Source organism: Lissotriton helveticus, chromosome 8, assembly GCF_964261635.1.
Source record: "Lissotriton helveticus chromosome 8, aLisHel1.1, whole genome shotgun sequence".
NCBI classification, from domain to species: domain Eukaryota; kingdom Metazoa; phylum Chordata; class Amphibia; order Caudata; family Salamandridae; genus Lissotriton; species Lissotriton helveticus.
This window is the reverse complement of record NC_136069.1, coordinates 1564195399-1564208783: the sequence shown is the minus strand read 5'-3', so window position 1 is coordinate 1564208783 and position 13385 is coordinate 1564195399. Positions and strand designations below refer to the sequence as shown.

The window sequence follows — 13385 nt, the reverse complement described above, 5'->3', positions numbered from 1 at the left end:
TCATTGGCTACTTCCACCTCTGAAGCTCGCCCACCCAACCCCAACATGGTTTAGGCAACTCGTCATCCCACATACACTACCAACCATCACTGTCAACAGTCCTCAATACTTAGTTCACCAGAACACATATGAGTACATGAGTGAATGCTTTATGCAGCGCTTGGGGTGTTTGTGTTAATTTTCTAGCGTAAATTGCATCCTCGTTTTCAAACTGGACACTTGGATTGCATTATGCTCTAAAATATAGAAACAAATCACAGTTTTAAATGTTTTGTAACTATGCATCATTTTGCGCATTTTGTCAACAATGTTGAATATTTATGCAAAAGAAAATGATGTAGATTCCACACACCCTCTAACAGTAACAACCATCATCTTTTGTGAATAATTAGAATTGAAAGTGTTTCATTTCCCAAAAATATGAAACTGCAAATTAAACATTACTGAGGTCTGAGTATGTGGTAGTGATCTTCAGAGTATCTCGATCACTCCTGTTTTCCTCACATGCCATTTTCCTTTTCAGTATCCCACTCTGTTAAACACTTATGCACTTCTTCTCTTTAGACCTTTTTGAAATGCTCCATCTGAATACCTCACACATTTCTTTCCTCTTCAACACCGTCTTTACACTCTCTCCTTCTGCATGTGCTTGATTTCATCTCCACCACTTCACCATCATTGCACACCCACAACCCACCCACTCACCTGTAGGTAGTGAATTTCCTCCACACACTTTTCCACAATTACATTTGGAACACATGTGACTATCACTCTGTTTGCTCTACAGAGAGGCTAAGGATTGGACGTGCATAAAGTCAGAGGCAGATTTACAAGAAACTGCGCATCTGTATGGGTGCGTCAGTTTCCCTGCGCCTCCATGCAAAACCGTTGCACCACGTAGATGCACCGTATTTACCATACTGTTCACCATGGCACAAGTATTGACTGATGCGTCAGAAATTCTGATGCATCTGTTTCCACAAAAGTCACGCATTGCTGGAGTCATTTGGAAAGAACAACGCAACTCCAGCAATGCACAGGGATGCCTATTCCCAATACATTGTGTCACTCCTTACACCTGCTCCAAGCAGGCATAGGGTTTTGACGCAGTGGCAGCCTAGAAGTGGTGCTGTGAAATCTTGTAGATTTAACTGCGTCACTTCTACATGGCTTTTTTACGTTGGAACGCCCACCCTGCATGCATTATACCTGACGCAGGTATAATGTAATGCAGGGCTTAACAACGTGACGCATCTCCTTAGATTCGTCACAATGTAAATGGGCTGCAATGTGGCGCATTGTTTACGCCGCTGCTGCATCACAAAAAGTGACACAACTGCAGCGCAAAAGTGTCGCAAGGGGCTTGTAAATTTGCCCCTGAATATCTTATGGACACACTGCCAAACTCTGTGAGAAATCTGCACTGCCTTCAGCCTCAGGTCCAGAGCTCTCAGCCGTAACACGTCATAAACACCTGTACAGGTACCTAGAAGAGACTCATCTCACAACATGAGCTATACAAGAGTCATATGTTGCATGAAGAAAATTACTGAAACACACCATCTGAAAAATGCAAATTCCCTTGTAAAATAAGAATGCATTGTGTAGTGAAAATGTGGAATGTAAACTTGAACTACATTGCTGTAATTGTGCAAAAATCAGTCAGTGCTTTGGTTGGGACATTTAAGGCCATGGATATAGGACTCCCATATAGACCCGCTTTAAAGTCGGTTTTTATCAGAACCCACTTAAAGCCCCGCTGACTGTACTTCACATGCTAGGATGCACCTACCCTCACACATGGTACATCAGAGCAGCTTACAACTGCACCTGACACTCACTGGTGGGCTATGACCCAACTGAAATTTTTAGGGGTGCCCCAATCCATACACCCCACTCCCCCTTGAAGATACGCCTTTTGCAAAATTGGTTTACACACGTTTATGTTGGCGCACCACTAAATAGGTGCCAAAAATGTGTGTTCCCATAAAGGGATTGTCATGGACCAGCTATCTATCACTGATTTTAAGTCAAAACAAGATAAATTTAAAACTGAAAACATGTTATCGATCTCATAGGCGACACACACAGTATACCTTTTAGGTCCAGCATCAACGCGCATGCTATTTGCAAGACCTGCTGTAATCACTCCTACTGAGTGTAATCCCGCCTGCCGCTTCCCATTGGTTCTCATGTGCATCACTTTTATTTCCTGTCTCCTTAATTGTTGGTGCTCCCAATACATTACTTCTGTTTTTAGACCAGGAGCCCCAGCCAATTAAAATTTCTTTACACAGTAGGTCTTTATGTAGGGTGGACTACTTATTTATTAACATGGCACCCGCTTTATTTGTAGCCACGCAATACCTTTTATGCACACGGGCGCCAAATACTTATTTATTAAGATGACGCTTGCTTCACTCGCAGTCATGCACATCGTAGAGCTTGTATTCGCAAGTAATGAATCCTCCATTAAATCTGTTACATGTTTGGCTGCACTTAAAAACTAGCAGGCGCAACATCAAGCTATATACAATTAACTTGATAGATGCGCATGTCAGGGTGGAATCTAAACTCAGATCTTTGCTCATGTCAGTCAGCGGCTTTTGAGCCTTGTGAAGAGTGTCATGCAGGGAAGGAATGCCCCCTGGTTGCTGCCTGCTTGTATGGGGGACAACACGAGAAATGTTTTCCTGCTGCAGTTACTCGGGATTCAGGTGAAATGCGTGCTCTGCTTTTACGTTGGACTGTAACACCATATGGGGCCATATTATCAAGAATGGCGATAACATTATCGCCGCTTTAGCGTCTGGAAACTGCCGCTAAAACAGCAATAAGGGGCTTGAGAATATGTCCTTGAGAATTCCCATAGAAGCCCACGTTTGATGTCCTTCACACCAGAGCCTGGGATTCTATGGAAATTCTCAAAGGCATATTATTAAGTCCCTTATCGCTGCTTTAGCGGCAGTTTCTTGCCGCTAAAGCGATGATAATGTTATCGCCGTTCTTGATAATATGGCCCCATCTGTCTTACTCAGCCAAAGATAGCACAGTGCTTCTAACAACTGCCAGTCACGGCAGACACCACACCTCCTTAACCCCCCTATGACCTCACAGAGCCTAGGCTATCAAATCATAGAGATTGGCTTGGGCGTTGCTGATTTGTATTATCAGTCCCATAAAGATATCTTTAATGCGATTCCTTCTGTTTGCAGTTCAGCAATCTTGTCAGCTAGGCACATCGCCTGCGTATTTTAGAAATAGGTGAAAACAGGTGCCACATATCCTTCCCTCTTTTAAATCAGACGGCGCCAGGGGCGTAGCTAGAGCTTGTGGCGCCCGGGGCTACCCTTCAGATTGCCGCCCCTTGGGGGGTGGGGGGGTATTGCTGGGGAAAAAGGACGGTGAGCACTTGAAAGATGTACGAGTCTCCAAGGAGAGACACGTAGTATTGCTGCTAACAGTTACCTATATCATGCAAGTTACATGCACCCATTTAAGCAATCAGCAATGAGACACTCTAAAAGGACTACAACTGGTGCAAATGTCTGTGGCGGCAGACTCATGAGTGCAAAACGAGTCTGGGTGCTTTGTTGGAACAGGTAAGTAAGAGTGTCCTTGCCCCTCCTGCCCCCCAGTGCAGCTGACGAGGGGTGCACCCCTCCGTTGAAGTGTGAAGGGGAGACGTAGACTGACCTGTGGGAGTTCATCTCAAAATGGCCCTTGAAGGAAGCTCGTTTTTGGCGGGACCTAGGAAGAAGAACGCTGTAATGAGGGCGACAGTTAAACCCAGGGGTGTTCCTCTAAGATTAGAGAGGGAACTCGTGGAAGGTAGGAGGGAGCCGGCACAAAAAGTTTGCTAAGCAGGATTTCTCCCTATAACTACTTTATGGAACGGAGCTCCGAGCAGCCTTCTGTCTGGAGGCCCCGGCAGGGGCAAGTTATCCCCTTAGCAGGGAGTTTTGACGCAGCTGAAATAGGAGTTAGTGCAATATAACTGCCAGCTCACGATACAGTGACTCCAAGAAGGGAGCTCACATTTGAAGGTAGCTCAGGGTCTCTTTAGACGTGTGAGATCACTAATTATTATAAGGTAGGAGGACGCACGCTTTCCTGGTCGCTCAACAACTATGTGCTACACTGGAGCCCCCAACTGATTGCCTGTTTTAGTCCTAGATTGTGTTTAAATACGCAGTTAAACAGGATGGTTTATGAGGAAAGCCACAGGTAAGTTCCCACTGTGTGCGCCTCGAAGAGATGTCTCCTCATTATGTTTCTAAAGTGTAAGGGGCAGATTTATGAAGGCCTTGCGCCGCCGGTGAGTCATTTTTAACATGGGAAAAAGTGACGCACTGGCGGCGCAAGGCCTTCATAAATCTGCCCCTAAGTGTTTTGGAGCAGGTGTAACAAATGTATATCAGAGTAACAGTCTGTGCTGATGTACAAGTCAAATTACCAAATATTCATGGGCGGGATTTCATCAGAACTGAGAGGGGGGTTTCAGCACCTCATGGTACAGTAACAGAATGCACAATCCAGTCAGAGCCGGTCGCTCGAAAGGTACCTTTTAATTAATTAGCAGCGTTGGCATTAAACTGAGCGTGATGTACCTTTGGAGAGAAGAAACGGTTACAGTAACAGCCCGAAGAAACTTCCTATGCCACGCACACATTCATATTCACCAACGTGCACGGTGCACACACAGACAGCCTGCAAGGCATGTAAGGCACACGCACACCTTCTTCTTGGTGCCGTCGGGTGCAATGATAATTGGTCCTTGGACGGACGGTCACACTCAGACCAGCTCACCTTGAAATTAAATATTTTATAGTTATTCCATCAAGTGCGCAGCCTGGCCAGGCAAGAAGAAGAAAATGGTTGGTCTCCACGCACCCCTCCAACTTCTCGACATGACGAGGGGCAGTGATTGCGTAATGCGTCACACTGCTACGGTGCGGCGAGGGTTGGCCAAAAATGTCCTTACTGGGCCGTCATTGGTTGCGCTCGCGCGCGCCGCGCACGCTACCACTGGATTGACGGCCCTGGTGGACTAGTGAGCGAGGCTGAGAAGGGGGGGGGCGTTAACAATACCGCAGCAGCAAGTTTACAGTATTTATATATTTATAATGCCATGCATTGCTCAGGTTAGTGCTAACTTTACTTCAGATAGCTGGCTGGGAAAGTGAAGTGACTGTGATGATGATCACGATAAAGAGCACCGCCGCCGCCCTACAGTCACAGAGGCTGCCGCGGCCGCAACGGGCCTCGGCAGACAGTCAGTGCCGGCCCACGCGGCCGTGGCCACCTCAAAAAAGTTGCACTGAGATTTGGGTTCCTTTTTATCTGCCCTTGTGATTCTTTCCCTTTAAATGTCCTCTTCCCTCTTTCCCACTCTTTTGTTGACAATTCGCCATGTGCTGAGTTGCCCATGTAATTTGTCTGCACATTGAGATTGTTTTTATTTAGTTCGCCGACATTGTTAATGCTGCTAATCTGATCTGAACGGAGCAGGGTAGAAAGCAGTTCAGGGCGAAGCAGAGTACAGAGTGTCAGTTGCACCAAAATCACTTCCGTACTTTCAACAAGCGCTTGCAATGCGACAGGTCTCGCATTTGTGACAGTTTGACCTGTTGGCATTGTAAACACGCGCTTTGCACTTATAGTCGTGGCTTATGGGAAGCAAGGCAGCCAGCAAACGCGCCTTTTTCACTGCCAGCCTTGCTTCTTGTAAACAGGGACTATAAGTACAAAGTGCGTGTTTACGCACCATTTGCAGGTTTTCATAACACATAAAGCAAATTCGAGACCTGTTGCATTGCAAATGCTTGATGTATTATGGTTTGACTATAGGACCATGATAATGTCTTATTTAGACAAATGCAAAGTGAGCCAATGTTTTTATTTACAAGTGTACCAAAAAGCTTTCCATGCTCCAGCTTCCTCTTTTCACACTCTCTCGCGTCAACAGCATCACAGATAAAGAAAGGCTTCACAGCCCTAAATCAAAGGAAGTTGACTGGCGTTTGACACTTTGAAGAAACACCGGATGTTGCAGGAAACAAACATGTCTAAGGCCTCTTCATGGCAGATTCTTCACCCCTGAAAGCAGCTGGGATAAGGCAGCGCCGCACCTGCCTCTCATCCCTCTTCCCTCCTTATATGTTCCCACCCCTTTACTTCAGAGCTTTGTTACTGTGCAGCTAGGTTCTGGCTATAGAAATCACTTTGTATACACACAATCCCACCCTATGTATTTTTGGGCAGGATGTATCCAATCCCAGGACATTCCAATATCCTATCGAGAATGCTCCTTTGCTTCCCGTCTTCTGCTATGTAAATAGCAGTGCGTACATACATACATGCAGGCATTAATATATACATACATACATGCATTCATACATGTAGATAAAAATGCAACAGAAAATTGACAAATTCGCCCAAAGCATGTGCCGCAAAGAGATAAGAATAATAAACTTGAGTGATTAGTATATAAATGTAAAGTTTATTAAAGCCGCGACTTATGTGTTTTTCGTTTCCAGTGACCTACTAGCTCTGTTTAGAACTGACATTTTCAGATGACAAAACGTTTGGGGTCTTAAAGGAATGCACTGGAGATAGGAAGGTGTCAGAAGCAAGTAAACCGGAAAAGATATCTGTGCTGATAGAAGCAGGTGTAACGGGGACTACACGTTGTTCTGTCTGCTCTTCTCCTTCTGCTAGAGCAGTCAGGAAACCAGTGCAGTCCCAAAGAGGTGATAACACTCTCCAGAGAGGCACTGACTCGAGAACTGTAACTGAACAGAGTGCAGCCCTGTAAAGACCTGTAGCAGCCTGTGCAAAGCCTCACACACCCATGAGTGGCAGATATCAGGTTGGGTCCTTCAGGGGCTCTGATGCTCACACTGACTTTCTCACGGTACTGAAAAAAAACCAGTATGTCCTACCGAACATACAGAAAAACAATAACATGTAAAGTAGAACAGATCTGTATGCAGCTGCAAAGTTTGTGAAGGATCAGCAGTCTGCGATGGTAGTGAACGACTGACACAAACTCTATAGTCTCTGTCCATGACATTAGTACATGATCTGAGATATGGTCCCTGCTTGTCAGACACAGGGTGTTGCTTCAGGGACTGAGCAATCATTGTTGGATCCAGGGATTGCAACTGGCCCTACTCCTAAATTGTGTTTACATTTACTATGTGTGCAATAAGAAGTAAATAGTTTTGGTAAATTGGCAGAAAATTGCTATGTCACAGGATGTCACTGCTTGACAGTTCTTGGAACCTAGACAAACGTGTCTTGTATCAAGTCTATGATTATTTCCAATACACAGTCTCACACAGATATGATGAGAAATGGCTTTGATTTGAGGACATTACTTAAACCCCGATGAGATGCGTGATTGGAGTAACTGGGCAAGATGGCTCCTGTAAAAGGAACCATGCACACCATATCTTCCAAAGAGTTGTCTGATTGAGCTGTTTACGTCATTGACTAATCTTGGCCATACTCCTCATCTGTCCACTATTCTGTCTTGTTGCTTTTTGTCTCTCTGTGTGTCACTTGTATTCATATTTTCTCCTTTGTGTTTTAGAAGATAGGAAACTATCGCTTACCTGCTTTTGATGTGAATCCTTCATGCTGGGGCGAGATTTAGAGGCAGGTGCTAATTTAGAGTCTGACATAAAACATCAAATGTTCCATTCACACTGTCAATTTAAATGGCGTTACACGTCAGACGTCCTCCATTTATGGATGCTCCTGCTCCTACGCTGGGGATGGTGCAATTCTAACAACTCCTAAGTTTGTGATGGTTCAGTAACCCCATCCAAGTGGAAGATTCAGCACTCACTTTGGCCAATTTAGAAATGTGAATGGTTATTGAAGTTTCATGAAATCAAGATATGAGGGACAAGAAAGGTCCTGGATCCTCGTCCAAGCGTATTAGGAAGACATGAGATGCAACCACTGACTATTTCCTGAATAATCAGTAGGAAGAGAAAATACTGACATGTCATTCATGAACACTTCTTTTCTCAACCAAAGAAGATTCACCAATTGTGGGGACACCTCTTTCAGAGAGAAAAAGACACATATATAGCAGCATCAAAATGTGGCATCTTTTCCACCACCAGCACAGAGAAGGATCTACATGTGTCGTGCTGTAGGATGGAAGCTGCTTAGGAAAATCACTGATTCAGGCCCCATCTCTGTTTTATCTTAATTTTGATCCCTGCGAACACATTTTAAGTTGTGTTCCTGTTTTGCTTTAAATAGATAAAAAAAAAGAAAATCAACAACAAAAGAATGACATAGGTTTGACCTACCTTGCAGTGCCTACTAAGACCTAAAAACTCACTGCACAACTCACTACCTTGTCTCGTTCATGGATGGAAGAGAATCCGCGGAAACACACATCTTCAGTCATCGTTAACACTGCCACATCTCAGTTACCCAGCCTGCTACTAACCCTGCTTTAAATAGACTTGGTACTGCCAAGTGCCTTCAGTGTGGGGATTCTATGCTCTGCTCTCTTGCATAAAATGTCCCACGAGACATCTTGCACTCATTAGAAAAGATATTCATTAGGGAAAACAAATGGTCTGTTTACCCAAATTACATTCAGGTCGAATGGACACTCAGAGGATGTCCATTTAGAAAGCAAAATTAATTCCAGAGTCCAGTGATATTAAAGTAATTAATCATAGGGGGACTTGCAGTAACGTCTGAGACTATTCTATGCTCTTAAACAATGAGAATTGGAAGACTATGTTCAGTGCCACACACACCAACGTGGGCTTTCTTTAGAAATGGATTCTTGTGCAAACGTTTGCACAGCTTGTGTTTGAGAAACAAAGTACAACAGGTTATTGCACCATCTTCCAGTCGGCTCATGCCACCGGGTCCTTAAAAGTAAGCCTGAGAAAACATGTTTGTACGAGTAGCGTACTAAAGTACATTTTCACTTATTTATTAATGGCTTTCTATATCATAGACTATAGATAGAGGGTGACAGAGCCCTTTACACAAATCCAGGTTACTAATTACAGGCTGTGAGCAGGAGATTATGGAATGTGAAGGCAAAGAAGGCAAAATAGGCAGGAATGAACAGCACAACATCAAATTCAGATTACAAGTAACTAATAAAACTGAGTAATACATTAGATAGATGATACATTTAGTAGCTTGCATTGAAATACTCAGAAAAACCTCGAAAGTATGTTTGAGATGCACTATTACCACCAATAAGCAAGGGTGTGTAGAGTCGTGAGAATAGGGTGTCCGACTAAATGTATAAAAGTGGAGTCATATAGCAAAGATCTAATCAAAGAAAGTGATACATCCAGATTCACAGATTTGCATCTATGTGCAAGTGCACATCTCCTACTTCTTAGAATCCCCAAATAAAGAAATCTAAACTGAAAGCTGCACTGGACATATGCTGCCTTGAAACACCGAGACAGGAATATCAAAATTGCCACTCCTTGAGTGAGATTTAAAAGTCTGAACATCTACACATTTGTGGTAGAGTTCTTCATCTCGGATTTTCTGGCACGCATAATTAAAGTAGCATCTCCACATTGACCTAGTATGAGTTTGATGGTCTAGGCCTGCTTTGACATGTGACTAGACATTTGACTAGCCCTAGATATGTCCTGGACTTGGACAGCCCACCAAGTAAGGCCCTAGTAGTAGCATACAGAAGTGGGAGCGGCACTACTCCGGTCACAACTTCAAGCCAACAGTCAAAGGTTCACTACTTGATCTATCACAAAATTTCTTTCCTACTTGAAAACCTAAAGTAAACTAGATGGCCCTGAAGAAGCGATAAACGTCATGAAATGTGTTGGCCTTTTTTGTGATGAATATTTTGGACTAAATAAATCTTTCTCTACTGTGGAAAAAATGAATGGTTCTTCTCACTTGTTTGTTCTAATGGTCTGACGTTGCCCAGACCTTTCAAGATCTCAGTAGTTACAGAAGACTACTGTACCTAGCATGGGTTCATGTTTATATTGCGCTGGAGGCAAGATACCATGTTTTGTAATGATCCTGCGGGTATCTGGCCTTTTTACCTGTGTCACAGAAAAGTAAGCCTACTGGCACACTAGTAGAAATTTCCAATAGATCCACAGAACATGATGAAAGTGTGTTCTGTGCATCAAGCGTGTTACAAACTGCATGAGTGTAAGATGAACCAGAGTGACAGGGATCTGTTGGTAGAATTCTGCATAGTCCTGGCCTGTTTATCTGCACAAGATGGAGGTGAAGTTGCTTTCACAAACAGTGAAAATGTATTGAAGCCGTTTCGGAGACTTGAGGGATGGAACTCCAACACTAAAGTAGGGAAAGAGGAGACTTACTATTTCGATTAGGTCCTTTTGACATAGAGGGCTAATGATTACTCTTGCCAAAACTTTAATTTGGCTGGTGGTCATGTTGAAGAGTGAGACTGTAGTTCCTGTTACCAGGATGTGAAGGGTTCTTTAGAAAATAGTCAGCCCTTTGTCTCTTTTCCAGATCACTGTAAGCTATGGGTGTTGATAGTCAGCCACAGACTGCTCACTCCTCCTTGAGCCTCTAAATGGGTGCTTCAGGCTGAATACAACCCTGCTGTGGAGAGCATCACTCAAGGCAAAAAGCAAAGCATGAGCCTGATAAGTATACATGAAAATAAAAATGATCCAAACCATTTCAAAAGGGCAGAACGAGAATCTACATCTTCTGTCTTGTATTTTTAAGCACCTGTTAGTGATTACTGAGGTATGTAAGCACTCTATTTCTAACTCCCTGTTTGTAACAAAGAACATCAACTGTCTAAAATTGGGACCAAATGAGCTGGAGCCAACTGAGGGTAAAGTAATGGTTCAAAAGTCTATGATCCAATGAACCTTCTGCCCACATAAATAATGTGGTCAAGAGAAAGAAGAAAATGACCACTTTATAAAGATAATATAATAAACAATGCACTGAAACAAACTTTGGAATGACCATAATCACAAAGCAGAAACAGATATAATGGCTCTCATGTATTCCTCTCCATACACAGTGTGTTCCTCTGGACAGTCACCCCCTCCTTTAGCAGAAACAAATGAGGCACGATGGGCAGTAACATTATTTCTGAGTTGTTTCTCATGCTAATAGCTGCACGTTTTCTGCATCGTCATGTCACTGGTGGTAATACACCAACGTGTTTGCTTGCTTTGATGTCGTTTTATCAGCTGCAGTTAAAATGCATTTTAAAAGGAAGCTTATTGTAAAATGTATAACGCACACAATAAATAATGTATTGAAATTACCAGGGAATTATCTTAGTCAGTAATGTGATGGGGGAGTGAGTCTGAGATTTCTCAACAAGCAACGTAGTTAACCCACCTTCAAAGGTCAGAGGGGGCTGAGGCTCATAATGAGGCGAGTTAAGGAGATTATTTTGGGTTTCTTTGAAAAAGTGAGCACATTATCTATCCTACTATTATAAAGAGAGAACTGTGAACCTTTGAGGCGGGTAAACTCCAGAAGTACACCACCAATCACGACACCCAATACAGCGTTGGAAAGAGGAGGTCCAGGAGATGGACATAGGCTATACAGCACCACACCATATACATTAGGGGGCGGAAAGAACGTTAGGGGAAAAGTAGTCCTTGGGCGTATGCATACAGTGATCTGAACGCGGCGTTCGGCGTCATGGGCGCATACAACGCTTATGAGAGGCGCAATGACGAGAGGCGCAATGGCGTGTGGGCGTGGCGTTACGTAAACGCGGCGTCCGGACAGGAGCGCGGGGAGGAGCGCGGAACCGCCACCCGGTTCACTGCAATGTCCGCCACCATCATGGTGAAGAGAGCGGCGGCGACAGTGGAGCCGTGGGGAGGAAAAGTAACACGGCGTTTGGCAACCCTGTCGGTGAACGTAAGTCACGCCTGACAGCTTCGATGTAAGCCCGCATGTATGCTCGCAGCCCAAACAACTAGGCCCTGCGGCTGGACCCAGCTCCCATGTGCTCTAGGTAGGGTGGGGGCGCGGCGGGGCAGAAGCTGACGGCTGGGGAGCTGGGGGAAACTGTGGAAATAGCTGAGGGCTGGGGGAAACTGTGAAAATGGTGTGGATGGTCTGAAGCTCTGCGATGGCGCCTTGGGGAGGAAGAAAAAGGCACAGGGAACTTTGGGGTACATATTACGCGTAGCGGACGAGTAGAGTGCATGCAAGGGGAGTGGCCCAGTTCACTCGCTCTACCGTGGAGCGTCGAGGTGGGGGAGGCGGTGGTGGGGGGGGGGGCAACTGCTTCCTCAAATGAAAACAAGCTGCAGCCAGCCACATTTGTTTTCAGAACTCTCCCTCAACCCTGACTTCCCCGTGGGAGGAATGGCAGGTATGTATATGCCTGGGGCGCCTCCCGCTACAGATGATGGGGGAGGGGAGTGTGATGGGGGAGAGAGGGGGGACACTGCCTCTCTGGTGAGAGCCAGTAAGCAAACAGATTGACAGCAAATTGGATGGCCGGGACAGGTGAAGCTGAGGCTCTCAGAACAGAGGGCCCGGTAGTTTGAGGGGAAGTGGGCAAAAAGGGGTGATTGGTAAGAGAGAGAAAGGAGCTGCCCGTGTACGGGGTGCGCAATGCTGGTGAGTACCTTTCACCACTCAAAGCCTACCCGGACAACGTCGGGACGGGCTGCTAGTACTAATATAATAAAGAGAGAGCCCAAACATTTGAGGCAGGTAATCTCAGGAACCACAGCACCAATCACAACACCCAATACAGCGTTGGAAAGGGCAGTTGCAGCAGAAGGACATAGGCTATGCAGACGCCCACCATATACATTTAAAAGGTAGAAGAACCGTGCCAGCAAAGTAGTCCCTTGTGGGCGTGTCTGCATTCTGCTGTGGGCGTGAGTTTGGGGGCGTGACAAACGCTGGGGGCGTGTGGTACGTTCTGCTCTTCATGCCATGTCTCATGGCGTGTGCTGTGGCCATGTGCTGGGGGCTGGGGCGGGATTACGGGAAAAAAAAGCGAGCGTTGTGCCCAATATTTCATTGTTTTTTCTTCCCAGGTTCTGTACATTCCAGCTCCGGGTGTCCACCCTGCTCCCATTAAATACCCCTGCACCCCATAATCATAACCCACCCGTACACATTAAAATACCCCAACACCCTTAAACACTAACCCATCTGAACCCTGTAAACCCAGCGTCTTACCCTTACAAATTCGATTGAGTCCTTTTGGCATAGAGGGCTGCTGATTACTCTTGCCTTAACTGTCATTTGGCTGGTGGTCATGGTGAAGGGTGAGACTGTAATTCCTGTTACCAGGATGTGATGGATTCTTTAGGAAAGGGTCAGCCCTGTTTCTCTCTTCTTGTTCTCTTTCAGCTATGGATGTT

At 45.0% G+C, this 13385-nt stretch overlaps 1 long non-coding RNA gene across 1 annotated transcript in view; it reads right to left on the bottom strand.

Moving 5' to 3' along the window:
• The window catches only part of LOC144772058 (uncharacterized), a 37855-nt gene extending 32935 nt beyond the window's left edge, over positions 1 to 4920 (bottom strand). Inside the window, exon 1 of the long non-coding RNA XR_013599624.1 lies at positions 4810 to 4920. This is a non-coding gene — a long non-coding RNA (uncharacterized LOC144772058). The remainder of the gene's footprint in view (positions 1 to 4809) is intronic.
• Between the last annotated feature and the right edge of the window lie 8465 nt (positions 4921 to 13385).